The sequence below is a fragment of the Pongo abelii genome, chromosome 17 (genome assembly GCF_028885655.2).
Source record: "Pongo abelii isolate AG06213 chromosome 17, NHGRI_mPonAbe1-v2.0_pri, whole genome shotgun sequence".
NCBI classification, from domain to species: Eukaryota; Metazoa; Chordata; class Mammalia; order Primates; family Hominidae; genus Pongo; species Pongo abelii.
The window spans coordinates 1,224,834-1,247,258 of NC_072002.2; the positions used below are offsets into that span (position 1 = coordinate 1,224,834).

At 38.1% G+C, this 22,425-nt stretch overlaps 1 pseudogene; it reads left to right on the forward strand.

The window, feature by feature from the left end:
* PONPYGV1R-PS1815 (vomeronasal 1 receptor ponPygV1R-ps1815 pseudogene) lies at positions 20,728–21,269 on the forward strand (annotated as a pseudogene).

Below are 22,425 nucleotides of genomic sequence, written 5' to 3' on the forward strand. Positions count from 1 at the left end.
TTTATCTCATTGAGTTTTCCAGTTCATTAATATAACAAGTCCCTTCATTTAAGTGTTCTTTATTTTCCTGCAATAGTGTTTCATGATTTTCTGCATACAGATTTACACATGTCTTGTTTAGACATATGCCTAAGTATAATCAGCCAACTGATCTTCGACAAAGTAAACAAAAACGTAAAGTGGGGAACGGACACCCTTTTCGACACATGATGTCGGGATAATTGGCGAGCCACATGTAGGGGAATAAAACTGCATTCTCATCTCTCACCTTATACAAAAATCTACTCAAGGTAGATTAAGAACTTAAACCCAATTCCTGAACTATAAAAATTCTAGAAGATAACACGGGATAAACCCTTCTAGACATTGGCATAGGAAAGGATTTCAAGACCAAGAACCCAAATGCAAATGTAATAAAAACAAAGATAAATAACTGGGACTTAATAAAACTAAAGAGCTCTTGCATGGCAAAGGGAGCAGTCAGCAGAGTAAATAGCCAACCCACAGAGTGGGACCCCTGACCCTGACCCCTAATCACTGACCCTAACCCTAACTCCTATCCCTAACCCTTAACCCTAACCCCTAACCACAACCCTTATCCTCACCCTAACCTAACCCTAACTCCTAATCCCTAACCCCTAACCTCTCTTAACCCCTAACTCTAAACGTTGACTCCTAACCCCTAACTCTGACCCCAACCCCTATCTCCAACCCCTAACCCTAAACTTAACCCCTAACCCCTAACCCTAACACCAACCTTAACCCTAGGTTCGTTACTACGTTTGTATTCACTATTTCAATGTTGATTATTATGACTGCTGTCTTAGGACTGCACGGCAGCGAGGGGATTGCGGATCTTATATTAATATTTTTGTATTGAGGCAGTGCATTAGCATTACAGGTGCTTGTTACATGAGGAATAGGGGTGTCATATTTTGGGTGTCATGTCTGCATTAAGAATGCTGCATTTGTCTTCCGAGGCAGCGGTGTGGATCTCGCACTGCGGCCGCCTCGCCTTGGCTGGGGAGAATCTCGGTGGGCAGGATTCAGAGGGGCTTTTGGTTTCCCGTTTTCCATACTGAACCCTTCTAACTGGTCTCTGACGCTGATTATTCAGGGCTACAAACAAGAAGGGTTTTATTCACCGTCGATGCGGCCCCGAGTTGTCCCAAAGCGAGGCAGTGCCCCCAAGGTCTGTGCTGAGCAGAACGCAGCTCCGCCCTCGCGGTGCCCCCGGCCCGCCCGCCCATATCTGTGCTGAGGAGAACACCGCTCCGCCTTCGCTGTATCTCCCAAGTATGTGCAGAGGAGAACTCCGCTCCGCCCTCGCGATGTTCTCCAGGTCTGTGCTGAGAAGAAAGCAGCTCCGCCCTCGCGAAGACCCAGCGCCGGCGCAGGTGCAGGGAGGCGCCCAGCAGCGGGGCAGGTGGCACCACCAGGGGGGTCCTCAGTCCTGGAGCGTACGCATTCCAGAGGCCACCCAGACCATTCCCCGCCGCCTGGGCGCCCAAGCAGCAGTCGCTCTCTGTGTGCAGGCAGCAGCTGCCTGACAACCCCCGAGCCCCTCGCGCTCCCAGCATCGCAGAACCAGGGCCAGGTTTCCCAGTGGCTGTGGCCAAACCAGGCATTCTGCCCGGCGTTAGCGGCTGCACAGGAGCGAGAACTGAGAACCCGCCGCTCAACTCCGCATGGGGTGACTGCCGGGTGCCCGTGCCAGCGGCCCCGATCTCCCTCAGGTGGAGGAGTGGGCGGGAGGCACGGCGTGGGGGCCCTCAGGCTGGGCGCGCGGGCGATCAAAATTAGATTTTGATTAAATCTAATTTACATGTATTTTATTTTGTTATCTGTGCTTTTCTGTCATATTTCAAAATACACTTAAAACTCAGAGGTCATAAAGGTTTACCTTGTGTTTTCTTCTAAGAGTTACATATTTTTAGTCCTTAAATTTAAGTCTTTTATTAATTTAAAATTAATTTTTGTGTATACTGCAAGGTAGGGGTCTAACTTCTCTCTTGTGCACTGACATCCAGCTGTTGAAGAGACTGTTCTTTCCTCCCTTGACTAGACTTGGCCACCTTGTTGAACAGTCATTGACCGTATATGTGAGCACTAATTTGTAGGATCTCAAATCTGTTCTATTCTATTGGTCTAAAAGTTTATTGGTCTTATGCCAGTACCACACTCTCTTAACTACTGTAGATTTGTAGTAGGCTGTGAAACTGAAAAATGTGAGTTTTCCAATATTCTTTTTCAAGACTGTTTTGTCTGTCAGATCCTTTGAGTTTTTGCATGATTTTAGAATAAGTTTCTCTGTTTCTGCAAAAATGCCTTTGGAATTTTGATGGTACTGCATTGAATCTGTAGATTACTTTAGATGGTATTGTCATCTTAACAATATTGTCTTACAACCCATGAACGCAGAATGTCTTTCCAGTTATTTCCACTCTCTTTAGTTTTTTTCAGCAAAGTTTTGTGTATACCATCATGGTTAGATTTATGCCTGAATAACTTATTCTTTGATGCTATTATAAATGGAATTTTTAAAAATGTTTTCATAGTTCTTTACAACTATACAGAAATATAGCTCCTTTGCCTATGTTTGTTTTGGATCCTGCCTCTTTTATTAGTTATAAATGGTTTTGTGTTTTGTTTGGAGCTTTATACACCTATGATCATGTGTAGATATAATTTTACTCCTATTTTTTATTTCTAATTTAGATGCTTTTTATTTCTTTGTCTTGCCTAATTGCTCTGGCTAGAACTGCCAGTGCTGCGTTGAATACAAGTGGCAAATACACCATCCTTGTCTTGTTCTAGATGTTAGGAAAACAGCTTTCAGTGTTTCATCATTGATCATGATATTAACTGTTGGTTTTTTATACATCCCTTTGTCATGTTGCAGAAGTTCCCTTCTATGCCTAGTTTATTGAGTATTTTTATTATAGAAAGGTGTTATATGTCATCAACATTTTGTCTGCATCAATTGAAATAATCACGTGCTTATTCATTTTACTGTGACAGTGTATTACACTGATTGATTTTTTATATGTTGAGCCACCCTTGCATTTTGGGGATAAATCTCACAGGGTGATAGTTTACAATCCTTTGATTATACAATATTGCTGCTAGTATTTTGCTAGTATTGCTAGTATTTTGCTGAGATTTTTGCTTATATATTCATAAGGGATATAGTGCTGTAGTTCTCTCTTTTGTGCTCTCTTTGACTTTGGTATAAGGATAATGCTTTTATCAAAAAATGAATTAGCAAGTATTCCTTCTTCATATATTTTGTCAGAAGAGTTTGAGAAGAAATGGTATTAATTCTTCTTTAAATGTTAGGTTGACTGAACAGTCAATGCAGCTATTTGGTCATAAATGTTTCTTTGTTAAATCGCTTTCAAGTACGAATTCAATCTCCTAGGTTATAGGTCTATTCAGATTTTCTCTTTCTTCTTGAGCCACTTTGGTAGTTTGTGTCTTTCTAGCGATTCATCCGTTTCATCCAGGGCCCCTAATTTGTTGTTAGACAGTTGTTCACAGTATACTCCTGTAATCCTTTTCTATTTCTGTAAAGTTGGTAGTAATGGCTCAGCTTTCATTTATTATTTTAATAATTAGTCTTCCATATTTTACTCAGTCAATATAGTGAAAGGCTTGATCTTTCAAAGAATCTTTTTTGGGTCAAATAATTGTGTACCTTCTGTGTATTGATTTATGTATTCCCCTATAATTTCTCCCTCTCTAAAATGGAAAATCAACTGTAATTCAACTGCTTTGCATGTAGTTTCTCAGGACTCCTTAAACCTGCGATTCCCTGGGCCACAGTCATTCATATAAGCTCAAAATAATCCTCTTTAAAATCCCTCAAAGAGTTTGGTTTCTCTTCTAAAATTTTGTAATGTAAATTATATGTAAATCATGGTGGTTGGCATTTTTCCACGCATCAGTAAGTTGTCTCACAGTGACCAAATGCAACTTGCAGAAAATAACTTGATATTATCTTCAAAATAATAGCAATCTCACTTCAGATGTTCTTTATCCAACATAGATTTAATACCTAAGAGATAACCTATAACATAAAGATTCATTAATTATGTCATCTTCTCCACCATTATCCATGATGATCACATACTTTGGAATTTATTCTATGGAGAATAGCCTAAAGTGAAGTCATAATAATGATCACATTGATATGCATTATCTGTCCTTTCCTTTTTTATTTATTTTTTTTGAGACGGAGTCTTGCTCTTGTTGCCCAGGCTGGAGTGCAATGGTGTGATCTCAGCTCACTGTAACCTCTGCCTCTGGTGTTCAAGTGATTCGCCTGCCTAAGCCTCTCAAGCACCTGGGATTGCAGGTGCACACCACCATACCTGGCTAATTTATATATTTTTAGTAGAGACGTGGTTTTGCATGTTGGCCAGGCTGCTCTCGAATGCATTATGTGTCTTCTGAGAGTGGTCAGGGGATTCATTCTAGCTTAATTGTCACTTCTTACAGTGAGTGCTGAGGTTTGTATTCAGATTTTACATTTCGAATGTATTTATTAGGAGCTGATTACACTCGTTTACACTCTGACCAAACTATATGAATTCTATAAATTTTAATTCTATATGACTTCTCCAGGTACATATCATATTTTCCAAGACCCATGATTATTTTCATGGTGGAGCTACAAGATTCAGCAAATAGTCATATAGAATATACTGAAGTTCAAGATTGTGATAAAAGTAATAATTTTCTATTATGATATCTGCATACTTGCATGCAATATGTGTATGCAATACTTTAAATGTAAATACACTAAATTTTATCTATTGTTTATCTGAAGCTCAAATTTAACTGTATCTTTTGTTATCTCTCAACTCCAGTCCATGGGAACCGTGGTGTTCTTCTGTCCAAGATTAGCTCCAACTACCTCCAGGGATCCATTGGAGAAAGACACCAGTTTTTGAGCCAATTACTACAATTCTTATAATGTGGACACCATTGTGTCTTAAAGTAAATTTTTTTCTTACTATTCTTGTATCCAAAATGACAGTAAAACACAAACAATATGACTGTGTTGATACGTGTTGGTGGCACCTATTAATTATTTGGTTCTGGCACTGAAGATAAATAGGTGTATTTATGAGATTAATCTTTTAGCTCGAGAATAACAACCACTTAATAAAATATAAAATTTTCCTTTTCTAAACTCAAATTTAGATTAAATTTTTTTTTCAAGGTGATGGATTAGAGACTTTAAGCATGCTTCAGCCACATGGACATAGCACAATAGTGCATAAATGTCAACTCTCTGAGCTTTAATTTAAGAAGTAGAATAGGAATCCACCAGAATCATGAAGGAGATGCCAGATCCCGGGAAGGAGAATGGAGGCAAACTGCCCCCATGATGACATCCAACTAATAAAAGTGAGTGAAGTACCAGTAAGTAAAATATATTTTAATATACTCTAAATATGTATGCAATATATATATTCTAAATATAAATGCAGCCAACATTGGAGCACACTGATTGGAACACACCTCAATGACAGTGTTAGACTGATCATTGATGCACAAAACTAATAAAGAAATTCTGCGTTTAAATTCAATGCTTGACCATTTGGAATTACAATACACTTCACTCATCAACCACAGAACATATACTGGAGTATCATCTGCGTGTAGATGGGTATACTGCTCAAAGCGATTTACAGATTCAATGCTTTTCCTATCCAACTACTAATGTCATTTTTCACAAAGTAGAAACCATCTAAAATTTATATGGAACCTAAAAGGAGTCTGAATAGCCAAGCCAAAACAATACTCAGGCTAGAGACATCATATTACATGACTTCAAACTATAATGGAAGACTATAGTAATCAAAACAACATGGTACTGTTAGACAAACAGACACATAGACCAATGGAACAGACTAGAGTACTAGAAACTAAGTCCACATGCCTGCCACCATCACATCGTTAACAAAGTTGATAAAAGTAAGCAATGGGAAAAAGACGTTTTATTTAATAAATAATGAGGGGATAACTGGCTAGTCATAAGCAGAAGAATAAAACTAGACCCCCATATTTCACCAAATACAAAAATTAACTTGAGATGGATTAAAGAGTTAAATGTAAAATCTCAAGCTATAAAACACCTAGGAAATATTTTTCTTGATAATGGCCTTGGCAAATAATTTATGGCTAAGTCCTCAAAAGCAATTGCACCTAAAACAAAAATTACAAGTGGGATTTAATTAAACTGAAAAACTTTTCCACAACATGAGAAACTATCAAGGTAGTAAAGAGATAACCCACAGAATGAAAGAAAATATTCACAAACTACGCATCTAACAGAGGTTTATTATTCAGAACCTATAAGGAACTTAACAAATCAACAAGCAAGCAGCAAGTAACTCCATTAAAAAGTGGGCAACAGGACATGAACAGACACTTCTCAAAAGAAGACATACACACAAGCACCCAACAAACATATGTAAAAGTGCTCATCATCACTATTTATTAGAGAAATGCAAATCAAAACCGAAATGAAATACCATTTAACACCAGTCAGAATTTTTTTGAAAAGTCAAAAGAAAAACACATATCAGTGACGATTTAGAGAATAGAGAACACTTATACACTTTCTGAAGGAATGTAAATTAGTTCAGCCACTGTGGAAAGCAGGTTGGGGATTTCTTAAAGAACTGAGAGTTGAACTACCATTCAACCCAGTAACCCCATTACTGGGTATATACCCGAAAGAAAATAAATATCCTACCAAAAAGACACATGTAGCCATATTTTTATCACAGCAGTATTCACAATCACAAAGACATAGACTTAACCCAGTCGTCCATCAGTGGTGGTCTGGATAAAGACTCATGGAATACTATACAGCCATAAAAAACTCAAAATTATGCCATTTGAAACAACATGGATGCATTGTTTCCAGCAAACTTATGCAAAAGCAAAAAAACAAAAAATAAAAAACCGCATGTTCTCTCTCATAAGTGGGAGCTAAATGCTAGGTACAGATGATCATAATACAGAGGAGCAGGAGGGGCCGGGACTGGTGGCTCACGCCTGTAATCCCAACACTTTGGGAGGCCAAGGTGAGCGGATCACCCGAGGTCAGGAGTTTGAGACCAGGCTGGCCAACGTGGTGAAACCCCACCTCTAATGGAAACACAAAAATTAACCGGGCATCGTGGCTGGAACCTGTAATCCCAGCTACTCGCGGGTCTGAGGTGGAGAGTCACTTGAGCCCGGGGGGCGGAGGTTGTAGTGAGCCAAGATCGCGTCACATCACTCCAGCCTGGGCGACGGAACAAAACTCTGTCTCAAAAACAAACAAACAAACAAACAAATAAAAAACAAAGAGGGAGGAGGGAGGGAATGCAGATTGATTAAAACTACCGATTGGTTAGTGTCCTCTCTACCTCGGTAATGAATTCATTCATTTAATTCATAATTCATTCATTCAATTCATAATTCCGTTCCCCCTGACAAAAAAAATATTCACTTGTCATTAAAATCTCTCTGCATCTTACTGATTTCAGATAGAAGTTAAATTTCACCTTAATAATAGAAACAAAAGAACTACTTAAACTGAAAAAACTAATAAACGTTTGCTCAAATTTACTGACAGAGTCATGGGTACTTCATAATGTAACATTCTACCAGTTTTAAGTAAAATAAATAAGGAAACAATCTTATTTCCATCGCCTACCGGGAGGGACGTGCCCCCGCTCCCAGGTGAGTGGGACCCTGCGCTCTGGGAGGGTTGCGCCGCGGACTCTGGCACCTCTTGTTGGCAGCGTCGCCGTTGCAGGCACAGGGCAGGCATTGGGGGTCGGGCAGCGGGCCAGGCCCAGGCGACTTCTTTGCCAGCAGCTGGGCAGGTGCGGAGAGGGGCGGAGCTGTGCTGCCCTGGGTAAGGGAGCTTCGCGGTCTGGATGGTTCGCCACCCCTGCCCCAGGAGGGCGCTGCAGGAGCTGGGTGGTGAAGCGGAGGGACGAGGGGACGCAGGCCAGGGCAGGTGGCCCCTTAGACCTGGGTGATGCAGGAGGGGCTGTGGGAGACCAGAGAGAACCCGGAGCAGAAACCGGGAACTGATACCTCTGGCTGAATATTTGTCCTCTTGCTGAAGTTTGAAAGTCAGTTATTTCATTAAAGTTTAATTTTATTATAAAAATAACAACTATTAAAAATTCCCTGTAGTCACTGGAATGATGAATTTTGGTACAGTTTCAGCATAACAATCTTTAGAGTTTTTAGATATTCTAATTATTCAAATTGCGGCCATGCTTCAAAATATATGCCGTATATTTTTATGGCATCCACCCCTGTGTCCCTGTGTCCCGCATCTTCCTCTGGGTTCCTGCTGGCTCAGGACACGAGCTTCTTCCTCCTTCCGCAGACTCAGATCAGTCTGTCCTCCCTCCGGCGCCTGAGGCGGTCATGGGGACAGCCTGCCCTCCAATAGCCCGAGAAAGCCCGGCCTGTGCCCTGTGCTCGGCGTGCTGTCCTGGCTCGTGCCCCTCAGAGCACAGGTGCGACAGGTGTGGAAGGACCCAGCACCAGGAAGCAGTGAGCGGATGGATGTTCCAGGGATGTGGGCCTGCTGGCAGCCAAGAACCCATTGCCAAATTCCATGGCATATTTTTGGATATTTTTCCCTTATATTTTTGTGTAAGGCTTTCAGATTAAAACATTTTGAGTTTTTTTAAAAATATAGTATAAACTACAATTCTGACTTCTGTATTTTACATGTTGATAGCAAGTCTTCACACCGTTTTTTGTTAAAGGGGGCTATTCCTCTCCATAAGTTGGCCTTTGCACCCTTGCTGAAGATCATTTTGAACATATATACAAGGCTTATATGGAGAGGGGTGTCTCTATTATTTATTATGTCTACATGTCTTGATTTAATACATTTCTTTTTAGATTTTCTCCTTTTTACTTTTTGAGACAGGTTCTCTGTCATCCAGGCTGGGGTGCACCGGTGCGACCATGGCTAACTGCAGCCTTGCTCTCCCAGGCTTAAACAATCCTCTCACCTCAGCCTCTGGAATAGTTGAGACTACAGTTTCATGTCACGTTGCCAGGTTAATTATAATTTTCATTTTTTTTTTGTAGCGATGGGTGTTCTCACTATCATGCCCAGTGTGGTTTGATCTCCTGGGTTCAAGCAATCCTCCTACCTCAGCCTCACAAAGTGCTGATGTTACACGTGTAAGCCATAGAACCTGTCCTCAAAATGCCACATTTGAAAAGAGTTCAACAGCACTGCAATTAGTTTTTGATTTAAAAATTGTGAGGGCTCCACACTTGACATTATTTTACAAGTTTAATTGGCTATTTTCAGTCTTGGGATTTCATATGTTCTAGAATTTTGTATTTCTGCAAGTAAATATTGTTATGATTTATATAGCTATTGCATTTAATCTGTTGTTGATTTCATTAGTATAGACAAGAACATTGTTTTCTAATTTATGAATATGGGATATCTTTTCAATTGTCTAATCTATAAATATAGAATATCTTCCCCATTCTTTGTGACTTTTCTTCAGCAACATCTTGCAACTTCTAGTATACTAGTCTTACATCTCTTTGCTTGTTTATTCCAAAGTCTATTCGTCTTAATGCTATTTTCAATGGAATTTTAAAAACTTGGATTGTACACTGTAATGAAGAGAAACTCACTTAATTTTGTATTCTGCAATTTTGCTAAATGCAACTATTAGTTCTAAAATGTATTGTTTTCAGCATATAGGATTTTTTGTATATAACATCATATCATAAGTAACAGGAAATTTTACTTCTTCCTTTAGAATGTGGACCTTTTCTTTTTTTCATTGCCTAGTTGTTTTGCCAGGACCTTCACTGCTATTTTTGAATATATGTGGCAACAGTGAATATCTTGCCTTATTATTAATCTTAGAGGATAAACTTCCACACTTCAGAATTCAGTATAATATTCGTGATGATGGCTTTTGTTTTTTTGTTTTTGTTTTTTTGAGCTAGAATCTTGCTCTGTCACCCAGGCTGGAGTGCAGTGGCATGATCTGGGCTCACTGCAACCTCCACCGCCCGAGTTCAAGCTATTCTCATGCCTCAGCCTCCCTGATAGCTGGGACTACAGGCACACACCACAACGTCCAGCTAATGTTAACATTTTTTGTAGAGACAGGGATTCACCATGTTGGTCAGGCTGGTGTGGAACTCCTGACCTAAAATCATCCACCCACCTCAGCCACCCAAACTGTTGGGACTATAGGCATGAGCTGTTGAACTCAGTTGGTGATGAGTTATTTACATATCTTTTGTTATGTTAGTTTCTTTTTATTTCTAGTTTATTGAGTGTTTTTTATCTTGAAAGTTGATTAATATTGTCAATTGACTTTTCTGCATTATTTGAGATGATTTTGTGGTTTATATCTTTACTCTGTTAATATGATATATTAAATTGATTGATTTAAACTCTCATTCCAATATGGCCAAATAGAAAGAGCTCTGGTCTTCAGCTCCCAGTGTGATCAATACAAGATGGGTGATTTCTGCATTTCCAACTGAGGTACCTGATTCATCTCATTGGGACTGGTTGGACAGTGAGTTCATCTCATGGAGGGTGAACTGAAGCAGGGCAGGGCATCAACTCACCCAGGAAGTGCAAGGGGTTTGGGGGATTTTCCTTTCCTAGCCAAGGGAAGGCATGACAGACTGTACCTGGAAAAACAGGACACTCTCACCCAAATACTGCACTTTTCGCACACTCTTAGCACCTGGCAGACCAGGAGATTCCCTCCTGTGCCTGGTTCATTGGGTCCCACAACCATAGAGCCTTGCTCACTGCTAGCACAGCAGTCTGAGATTAACCTTCATGCTGCAGCTGAGCAGGGGAAGTGAATCAGCAATTTTTGAGGCCCGAGTAGGTAAACAAAGTGGCCAGGAGGCTTGAACAGGGTAGAGCCACTCACAGCTCAGCAAGGCCTGCTGCCTTTATAAATTCCACCTCTGTGGGCAGGGCATAGCTGAATAAAAGTCAGCAGAAACTTCTGCAGACTTAAACGTCCCATCTGACAGCTCTGAAGAGAGCAGTGGTTCTCCTGACATGGTGTTTGAGCTCTGAGAATGGACATACTGCCTCCTCAAGTGGGTCCCTGAACCCCATGTAGCCTAACTGGGAGACACCTCCTAGTAAGGGCCAACAGACATCTCATACAGGTGAGAGACCCTCTTCAATGAAGCTTCCAGGGAAGGATCAAGCAGCAATATTTGCTGTTCTGCAGCCTCCTCTGTTGATATCCAGGAAAACAGGGTCTGGAGTGGACCTCCAGCGAACTCCAACAGACCTGCAGCTGAGGGACCTGACTGTTAGAAGGAAAACTAACAAACAGAAAGGAATAGCAGCAGCATAAACAAAAAGGACATCCACACCAAAACACCATCTATAGGTTACCAACATCAAAGACCAAAGGTAGATAAAACCACAAAGATGGGAAGAAACCAGAGCAGAAAAGCTGAAACTCCTAAAAACCAGAGCACCTCTTTTCCTCCAAAGGATTGCAGCTCCTCACCAGCAACGGAACAAAGCTGGGGGGAGAGTGACTTTGACGAGTTGACAGAAGGAGACTTCAGAAGGCTGGTAATAACAAACTTCTCCCAGCTAAAGCAGCATGTTTGAACCCATTGTAAGGAAGCTAAAAACATTGAAAAAAGGTCAGACAATGGATAATTAGAATAAGGAGTGTAGAGAATACCTTAAATGACTTTATGGGCCTGATAACCATGGCACAAGAACTTTGTGACACATGTACAACTTCAATAGCTGATTCAATCCAGTGGAAGAAAAGATATCAGTGATTGAAGAGCAAATTAATAAAATAATGTGAGAAGACAAGTTTAGAGAAAAAAGAGTGAAAAGAAATGAACAAAGCCTCCAGGAAAAATGGGACTATGTGAAAAGACCAAATCTACGTTTGCTTGATGTACCTCAATGTGACAGAGAGAATGGAACCAAGTTGGAAAACACTCCTTAGGATATTATTCAGGAGAATTTTCCCAATGTAGCAAGGCAGGCCAACCTTCAAATTCAGGAAATACAGAGAACACCACAAAGATACTTCTGGATAAGAGGAACCCCAAGATACTAATTGTCAGATTCACCAGGGTTGAAATGAAGGAAAAAATGTTAAGGGCAGCCAGAGAGAAAGGTCGGGCTACCCACAAGAGGAAACCCATCAGACTAACAGCAGATCTCTAAGCAGAAACCCTAGAAGCCAGAAGAGAGTGGGGGTCAATATTCAACATTCTTAAAGAAAATAATTTTCAGCCCAGAATTTCACATCCAGCTAAACTGTGCTTCATAAGTGAAGGAGAAATAAAATCCTTTACAAACAAGCAAATGCTGAGAGATTTTGACACCCCCTGGCCTGCTTTAAAAGAGCTCCTGAAGGAAGCACTTAGCATGGAAAGGAACTACTGGTACCAGCCACTGCAAAAAATATGCCAAATTGTAAATACCATCGATACAATGAAGAAGCTGCATCAATTAACGGGAAAAACAGTGAGCTAACATAACAATGACAGGATCAAATTCACACATAACAATATTGACATTAAATGTAAATGGGCTAAATGCCTCAATAAAAAGACATAGACTGTCAAATTGGATAAAAGGTCAAGACCTATTAGTGTGCTGTATTCAGGAGACCCATCTCACATGCAGAGACACACATAGGCACAAAATAAAGGGATGGAGGAAGTTCGACCAAGCAAATGGAAAGCAAAACAAATTAAAAATTAAACAAAAGCAGGGATTGCAATCCTAGTCTCTGATAAAACAGAATTTAAACCAACAAAGATCAAAAGACACAAAGAAGGCCATTAAATAATGGTAAAAGGATCAATTCAGCAAGAAGAGCTAACTACCCTAAATATATATGCACCCAACACAGGAGCACCCAGATTCATAAAGTAAGTCCTTAGATACCTACACACAGACTAAGACTCCCACACAATAATAATGGGAGACTTTAACACTCCACTGTCAATATTAGACAGATCAACAAGACAGAAGGTTAACAAGGATATCCAGGACTTGAACTCAGCTCTGCACCAAGCGGACCTAATAGAAATTTACAGAACTCTTCACCCGATATCAACAGAATAAACATTCTTCTCAGCACCACATTGCACTTATTCTAAAATTGATCACATAATTGGAAGTAAGCCCTCCTCATCAAATGTAAAAGAACAGATATCACAACAAACTGTCTCTCAGATCACAGTGTAATCAAATTAGAACTTAGGATTAAGAAACTCACTCAAAACGGCACAAATACATGGAAACAGAACAACCTGCTCCAGAATGGCTACTGGGTAAATAACGAAATGAAGGCAAAAATAAAGATGTTCTTTGAAACCAGTGAGAACAATGACAAAAAACACCAGAATCCCTGGGACACATCTAAAACAGTGTGTAGAGGGAAATTTATAGCACTAAATGCCCACAAGAGAAAGGAGGAAAGATCTAAAATTGACAGCTCCACATCACAATTAAAAGAACAAGAGAAACAAGAGCAAACAAACTCAAAAGCAAGCAAAAGGCAAGAAAGATAAGAGCAGAACTAAAGGAGATAGAGACACAAAAAAACCCTTAAAAATTCATGAATTTAGGAGCTGATTTTTGAGAAGATCAACAAAATTGGTAGACCACTAGAAAGACTAATAAAGAAGAAAAAAGACAAGAATCAAATAGACACAATAAAAAATGATAAATGGTATATCATCACAGATCTCACAGAAATAGAAACTACCATCAGATAATACTATAAACTCCTCTACGCAAATAAACTAGAAAGTCTAGAAGAAATGGATAAATTCCTGGACACATACACCCTCCCAAGATTAAACCAGGAAGAAGTTGAATCTCTGAATAGACCAATAACAGGCTCTGAAATTGAGGCAATAATTAATAGCATACCAACCAAAAAAATCCAGGACCAGATGGATTCAAGAGTGAATCCTACCAGAGGTACAAAAAGGAGCTGGTACCGTACCATTCCTTCTGAAACTATTCCAATCATTAGAAAAAGAGGAAATTCTCCCTAATTCATTTTATGGGACCAGTATCATGCTGATACCAATCCCTGGCAGAGACAAAACAAAAAAAGAGAATTGTAGACCAATATTGTTGATGAACATTGATGTGAAAATCCCCAATAAAATACTGGCAAATGGAATCCAGCAGCACATCAAAAAGCTTCTCCACCATGATCAAGTAGTCTTCATCCCTGGAATGCAAGGCTGGTGCAACATACACAAATTAATAAATATAATCCATCACATAAACAGAATCAATGACAAAAACCACATGACTATCTCCATAGATATAGAAAAGGCCTTTGACAAAATTCACAGTCTTTCCTCATGAAAACTCTCAATAAACTACATATTGATGAAATGTATCTCAAAATAATAACAGCTATTTATGACAAACCCACAGCCAATATCATACTAAATCAGTAAAACTGGAACCATTCCCTTTCAAAACTGACACCAGACAAGAATGCCGTCTCTCACCTCTCCTATTCAAAATAGTGTTGGAAATTCTGGCCAGAGCAATTAGGCAAGAGAAAGAAACAAATGTATTCAATTAGGAAGTCAAATTATCTCTATTTGCAGATGACATGATTGTATATTTAGAAAACCTCATCGTCTCAGCCCAAAATCTCCTTAAGCCGATAAGCAACTTTAGCAAAGTCTCAGGATAAGAAATCAATATGCAAAACCCACAAGCATTTCTATACACCAATAATAGACAGAGAACCAAATCATGAGTGAATTCCCATTTACAATTGTGACAAAGAGAATAAAATACCTTGGAATACATCTTACAAGGGATGTGAAGGACCTCTTCAAGGAAAACTACAAATCACTGCTCAACAAAATAAAAGAGGACACAAACAAACGGAAGGACATTCCATGCTCATGGATAGGAAGAATCCATATTGTGAAAATGGTCATACAGCCCTAGGTAATTTACAAATTCAATGGCATCCCCATCAAGCTACCAATGACTTTCTTCACAGAATTAGAAAATACTACTTTAAAGTTCATATGGAACCAAAAAGAGCCCATTTCACCAGGAAAATCTAAGCAAAAGTACAAAGCTGGAGGCATCACACTACCTGACTTCAATCTATACTACAAGGCTACAGTAACCAAATAGCATGGTACTGATATCAAAACAGATCTATAGACCAGTGGAACAGAACAGAGGCCTCAGAAATAACACCACACATCTACAACCATCTGATCTTTGACAAACCCGACAAAAACAAGCAATGGAGAAAGGATTCCCTATTTAATAAATGGTGCTGGGAAAAGTGGCTGGCCATAGATAGAAAGCTGAAACTGGATCCCTTTCTTACACCTTATACACAAATTAATTCAACAGGGATTAAATACTTCAATGTTAGTCCTAAAACCATAAAAACCCTAGAAGAAATTCTAAGCTACACCATTCAGGAAATAGTCATGGGCAAAGATTTCATGACTAAAACACAAAAAGCAATGGCAAAAAAAGCCAGAATAGACAAATCAGATCTAATTAAACTAAAGCGCTCTTCACAGCAAGAGAAACTACCACCAGCGTGAACAGACAACCTACAGAATGGGAGAAAATTATTGGCAATCTATCCATCTGACAAAGGGCTAATATCCAGAATCTACAAAAAACTTAAACAAATTTACAAGAAAAAAACACCATCAAAAAGCGGGCAAATGAAATGGACAGACACTTCTCAAAAGAAGACATCTATGCAGCCAACAGACACATGAGAAAATGCTCATCATCACTGGTCATCAGAGAAATGCAAATCAAAACCACAATGAGATACAATCTCACGCCAGTTAGAATGGCGATTATTTGAAAGTCAGGAAACAACAGATGCTGGAGAGGTTGTGGAAAAATAGGAAGGCTTTTACACTGTTGGTGGGATTGTAAATTAGTTCCACCATTGTGGAAGACAGTGTGGCCTTTCCTCCAGGATCTAGAACTAGAAATACCATCTGACCCAGTGTTCCCATTACTGGGTATATACTCAAAGGATTATAAATCATGCCACTATAAAGACACAGGCACACGTATGTTTACTGCAGCACTATTCACAATAGCAAAGACTTGGAACCAACCCAAATGTCCATCAATGATAGAACTGATTAAGAAAATGCAGCAAGTATATACCATGGAATAGTATGCAGCCATAAAAACGGATGAGTTTTTGTCCTTTCCGGGGACTTGGATGAAGCCAGACACCATCATTTTCAGCAAACTGTCACAAGGACATATAACCAAACACCACATGTTCTCACTCAGAGGTGGGAATTTACCAATGAGAACACTTGGACACAAGGCAGGTAACATCACACAACGGGGCCTGTCAGGGGCTGGAGGGCTAGAGGAGAGATAGCAGTAGGAGAAATATGTAATATAAATGATGAGTTGATGGGTGCAGCAAAACATCATGGCACGTGTAAACCTATGTAACAAACCCGCACGTTGTCCACATGTACACTAGAACTTAAAGTATAATAATAATAAAAAAACAAATTGATTTACATGTGTTGAGCAATACTTACATTGGAGAGATAACTCCTTCTTCGTCATGGTGTATAATCCTTGCAGTATGTCATTGAATTTGGTGTTCTAATGTTCCGAGGAGAATTTTTACATCAATAGTCAACAGGAAAATTGATTTCTAGTTGTATTTTTTTTCCCTTAGTGTCTTTGTGGGTTTCGGTGTTGTGTTAATGCTGGGCTCAAAAAATAAGTTGGAAATTGTTTTCTCTTTTTCATTTTTCTGAAGTAGTTTAAGAAGGGTTGGCGTTAACCCTGCTTTAACATTTTGAAAAAAAAAATATTTAATGAAGTGATCTGGGCCTGGGCTTTTTGAGGGGAGGTTGTTGTTACTACTTATATGCCTATTCAGATTTTTTTATGGTTTATTTTTAGTATAATCTATATTTCCAGACATTTGTCTATATCTCTTAGCCTATCACATTTTTTTGGCATATACTTGGAATTAAACTTTTATAATCTCTTCTTTTCCTACTTTTATGGCATCAGTAGTAATAGCTCCTCTTTTATTTCTGAATTTAATTATTTGAGATATCTTCTTTTTTTCTTTTAATCTAACTGTCAGTTTTCTTAATCTTGTCAATAAAACCAAACTTTAATTGATTTTTCTATGGCTTTTAATTGTTATTTATTTATAACTGCTGAAATTTTTATTCTTTACTTATGTTTGGTTACATTTACTAGTTGATTTAGATAGATTTTTTTAAAGGTACACATTTACTACTACAATTGAATACAGGCTTTAGATGTATTCAATAATTTTGTTATGCTTTGTCTCCAGTTATGTTGAAATTTTCACTGTGATTTCTTCTTTAAACCATAATGTTGTTTAGGAGCATGTTACTTGATATTTAGGTATTTACAAATTTTTAAATTTTTCTTCTGGTATTCACTTCTAGTTCCATTCCATTTTAATTGTAAATCAGACTTCATATGATTTTAATTTTCTTGAATTGATTTCTTTGTGGTCTGTTTTGTGATATAGTCTCAAGAATGTTCCATGTGCGCACCAGAAGCATGTGCATTCTGTTGTTGAGAAGACCGTTTCTAAAATTCTGTTGGATTTGGTTAAATCACTCCTTGCTCAATCCTCTGTCTTCATTTGGTCTGCCAGGTCCTCTCCGTTATTAAAGTCTCCTATCATTTTGGTGGTGGTCTCTATTCCTCCCTTTATTTTTATTTATAATTTTGTTTTTCACACAGACGAAGTGTTGCTGTCTTGCCCAGGTTAGTCTCAACTCCTGGGCTCAAACCATCTTCCTGCCTCAGCCCCCGCCAAGATGTAGGGATTACAAACACGCGTGAGCCACTGTACTCAGCCTATTTCTCCTTTTAATTATTTCATTATTTGTGTTATGTGTTTGGAATAATTGCTGATACATGTGCATATTTTAATTATGATATCTTCTTGGAGATTTATCTTTATTGTATAATGTCTGTGTTTGTCTTTATGACAGTTTTTTGCTTAAAGTCTAATCATCTAATGTAAATGTGACCAACTTTGTTCTATTTTGGTTGCTATTTAGGATGATTTCTTTACCATATAGAATATAATTTTCCATCCCTGCACTTTCAATCCATGTTTATCATTAAATAAACAGAATTTATTGGATTTTATATTTTTATTTTTATAAACAATTTATAAACAGAATTTATTTGATTTTATATTTTTATTTTTTCAGTGACCTTGTGCCTGTTACTGGAGAATTTAACATTGTTACATATAAGGTTATTATTTGCAGTTAAGGAATTACTACTGCCATTTTGTTAATTATATTGTGTTTCTTTTGTAGTTCTTTTATTTATTTATTTTATTTCTTGCTGTCTTCCTTTTTGTCTAATTAATTTTTGTACTAATATGTTTTTATTTCTTTTTCTTTTGTCTACATTCTGCATGTATTAACTTTGTGACTACTATGCAGATTGCATGAAACGTCTCAAAGTTATAACAATCTAGTTTAACCTGATGTTATCTCCAGCAGCATATAAAAACTCCAGTCTTTTACATGACTGTCTTTCCCAACACACACGTTGTTCTTGATGTCACAAATTAGGCCTTTTTTAATGACGTATTCTTTAACATACATATAAAATATTTTTGTACATTTTGTGTCAAATTCTATAAGGGAATTAAAATTACTTACCAACTTCACAATAATACAGGATGCTATATTTCTCTATATATTTGCTTTACAACAGAGTTTTATAGTGTTTTATGGCTTTTTTGGTACTCTCATTTTTTAATCTCAAAGGACTTTCCAGCACTTCTTGAAGAACAAACCTAGTGGTCATAAACTCCTTCAGCTTCTGTTTATCTGAAAAAATCTTAATTTCACCTTAATGTTTCAGTGAGAGTTTTGCCATATATAATGTCCTTGGTTGGTAATTTTTCTCTTTTTTTTTTGAACTTGAGTGTATCATCCCAAATTCTGAACTGCAAAATATCTTTAAAGACATCTGTTGATAGTATTAGTGGTGTGGCCTAAATTAGTATGTGTTTAGGCCATACAAATTAGTGGCCTAAATTGTATGTGTTTAATCTTCTTTCTCTTGAAATTTTTGAAGTTTTTTCTTTGAAATATTTAACAGTTTTTTATTGTGTCTCACTTTGGTTTTCCTTAAATTTATGCTGGTCAAAGTCCACTAAAGTTCTTGAGTGTGTTTGTCCATTTCTTTTTTCAGATTTGAGCAGTTTTTGTCCGTTAATTTTGTTTGTTTATTTATTTATTTTGAGATGGATTCTCACTCTATTGCCCAGACTAGAGTGCAGTGGTGTGATCTCAGCTCATTGCAACCTCTGCCACTCAGGCTAGAGTGATTCTCTTGCCTCAGCCTCCCAAGTAGCTTGGACCAAAGGTGAGTGCCAACAGGCTTGGCTAATTTTTGTATTTTTTCTTTTTTGGTAGAGAAGGGATTTCACTATATTGCCAGGTGGATCTTGAACTCTTGATCTCAAGTGATCCACCTGCCTTGGTCTCCCAAACTGCTGGGATTACAGGTATGAGATACCGTGCATGGCCTGCCTTTTGTATTTTTAATAACACACTTGGGACGTGTTATTTACTGCTACTTGCCTATTTCTCCCTTTTGAAACAGCAATGTCTGTCCTTTGCCTTTCCCACCATTGTATTTCAAAAACACAAAACATGTTAGATTTCATAGATCCACAGCTAAAGAAAAAATTGCATTAGAATGAATTATACCTTGACTTTCACCCATATGAGGTTTGGACAAGATTTTGAAGTTAGATTTTAAAGTTGATTCTGGAGAGAGTTTAGAATTATAGAATCTAGTAGATGGAATGTTTGTATTTTATGTGGAATTAAAAATAAATTGGGGACATAAGGCATAGTTTTCATGTTTTTGTATCCCTTAAAACTTTATGTTGAAAATTAATCCCCAAAGCAGCAGTATTGGGAGGTGTGGTTTTTCGGGATGTGTTTAGGTCAGCAGTGCTCTATGCTCATAAATAGATTACTGCTCTTATTAAAACGTTTGATGAAGGAAGCTCGGTCAATTACACATTATAACTTCTCTCCACCTCGCATTAATTCATAGAGTGAAAAAAAATGACCAATGGATTGTCTACTTATCTCCAGTCATTCACATTTTTATAAAACTTAACCTAACACTGTAACAAGTGTGCAGATACAAATGTTCATAAGTCATTGTCCATGATCTTGTGTAATTTAATAGAAGATATAACAATAAACTAAAAACTTCCAGGACACATGGCACTTACAACTGTTCAGGAAATGTGAAGATAATAAAAGTACAAAAAGAGGGAGCTTCAGTGGCATCATTGCATGTTTGATGTTTATGGGAAGTGAAGGAAAGAGCAGGCTGGGGGGAGGGTTCACATACGGTTTCTAGGGATGACTCAGGACTTTTTCATTGAGGTAACCATGATGGTCGGCACTGAGGAGAGTGGTGGTCTTGGTTGACATAATCACAGAGATTTTCTAAGAAGAGACTTTGTTGTCCTGTTTGTTTTTCCATATATGCATTTACTTTTTTGATAAAGGACACATCTTCAAATAATAGTGCTATAAAAGTGCTTTTTATTCCATAGAATTGGAATCTCTGTCATATTCCTTCCTGTCTTCTGGATTTTTGCCTGTTTTTTGGGTTGCAGGCGCAGGTACTGTCACATGAGCATCAGTAACTAGGCCTTCATCTAAATAGTGATGCTCCTACCATGACAAACTTGTTCTCTACAGACATAAATTGGGAAGATGTTCTCTAGATTCGCCTCAAATAGAAGCCTGCTGTTTATCTTAACATGATAATGAGCAGCTTCTTCCCATGCACCACCTGCTCTTTGAACATACTACAAGCCATTGCCATTAATCCCAGAACCTACTGGTTGGTGAATTTCAAACTCACTCATTTTAGTTATACACTATGTGTTTTCTTCCTCTCATGGATTACCAACTTCTGTATTAGTAGTGACTGGCTCTACCCCACTAAAGCTAAATCAAATGTAACCTGGGCAAGAATTATTTTTCTTATTTACTCATCTGTTACCAAATTTACTCTTTTAATTAATATAACACTTGGGATAACATTTTCTTTTATTCATCCATAAATGTGCTTCATATGGATATATCACACATGGTGTATAATTTGACACAGTGTTAATATTGTTTTGATCTTTGTACATTGATTTTGTATCCTGAGACATTGCTGAAGTCGCTTATCAGCTTAAGGAGACTTTGGGCTGAGACAATGGGGTTTTCTAGATATACAATCATGTCATCTGCAAACAGGGACAATTTGACTTCCTCTTTTCCTAATTAAATACGCTTTAATTTCCTTCTCCTTCCTAATTGCCCTGGCCAGAACTTCCAACACTATGTTGAATAGGAGTGGTGAGAGAGGGCATCCCTGTCTTGTGCCAGATTTCAAAGGGAATGCTTCCAGTTTTTGCCCATTCTGTATGATATTGGCTGTGGGTTTGACATAGATAGCTGTTATTATTTTGAGATACGTCCCATCAATACCTAATTTATTGAGAGTTTTTAGCATGAAGGGTTGTTGAATTTTGTCAAAGGCCTTTTATGCATCTATTCAGATAATCATGTGGTTTTTCTCTTTTACACCAATAACAGACAAACAGAGAGCCAAATCATAAGTGAACTCTCATTCACAATTGCTTCAAATAGAATAAAATACCTAGGAATCCAACTTACAAGGGATGTGAAGGACCTCTTCAAGGAGAACTACAAACCAATGCTCAAGGAAATAAAAGAGGATACAAACAAATGGAAGAACATTCCATGCTCATGGGTAGGAAGAATCAATATCGTGAAAATGACCATACTGCCCAAGGTAATTTACAGATTCAGTGCCATCCCCATCAAGCTACCAATGACTTTCCTCACAGAATTGGAAAAATCTACTTTAAAGTTCATATGGAACCAAAAAAGAACCCACATTGCCAAGTCAACCCTAAGCCAAAAGAACAAAGCTGGAGGCATCACACTACCTGACTTCAAACTATACTACAAGGCTACAGTAACCAAAACAGCATGGTACTAGTACCAAAACAGAGATATAGATCAATGGAACAGAACAGAGCCCTCAGAAATAACACCACATATCTACAACTATCTGATCTTTGACAAACCTGAGAAAAACAAGAAATAGGGAAAGGATTCCCTATTTAATAAATGGTGCTGGGAAAACTGGCTAGCCATATGTAGAAAGCTGAAACTGGATCCCTTCCTTACACCTTATACAAAAATCAATTCAAGGTATATTAAAGACTTAAATGTTAGACCTAAAAC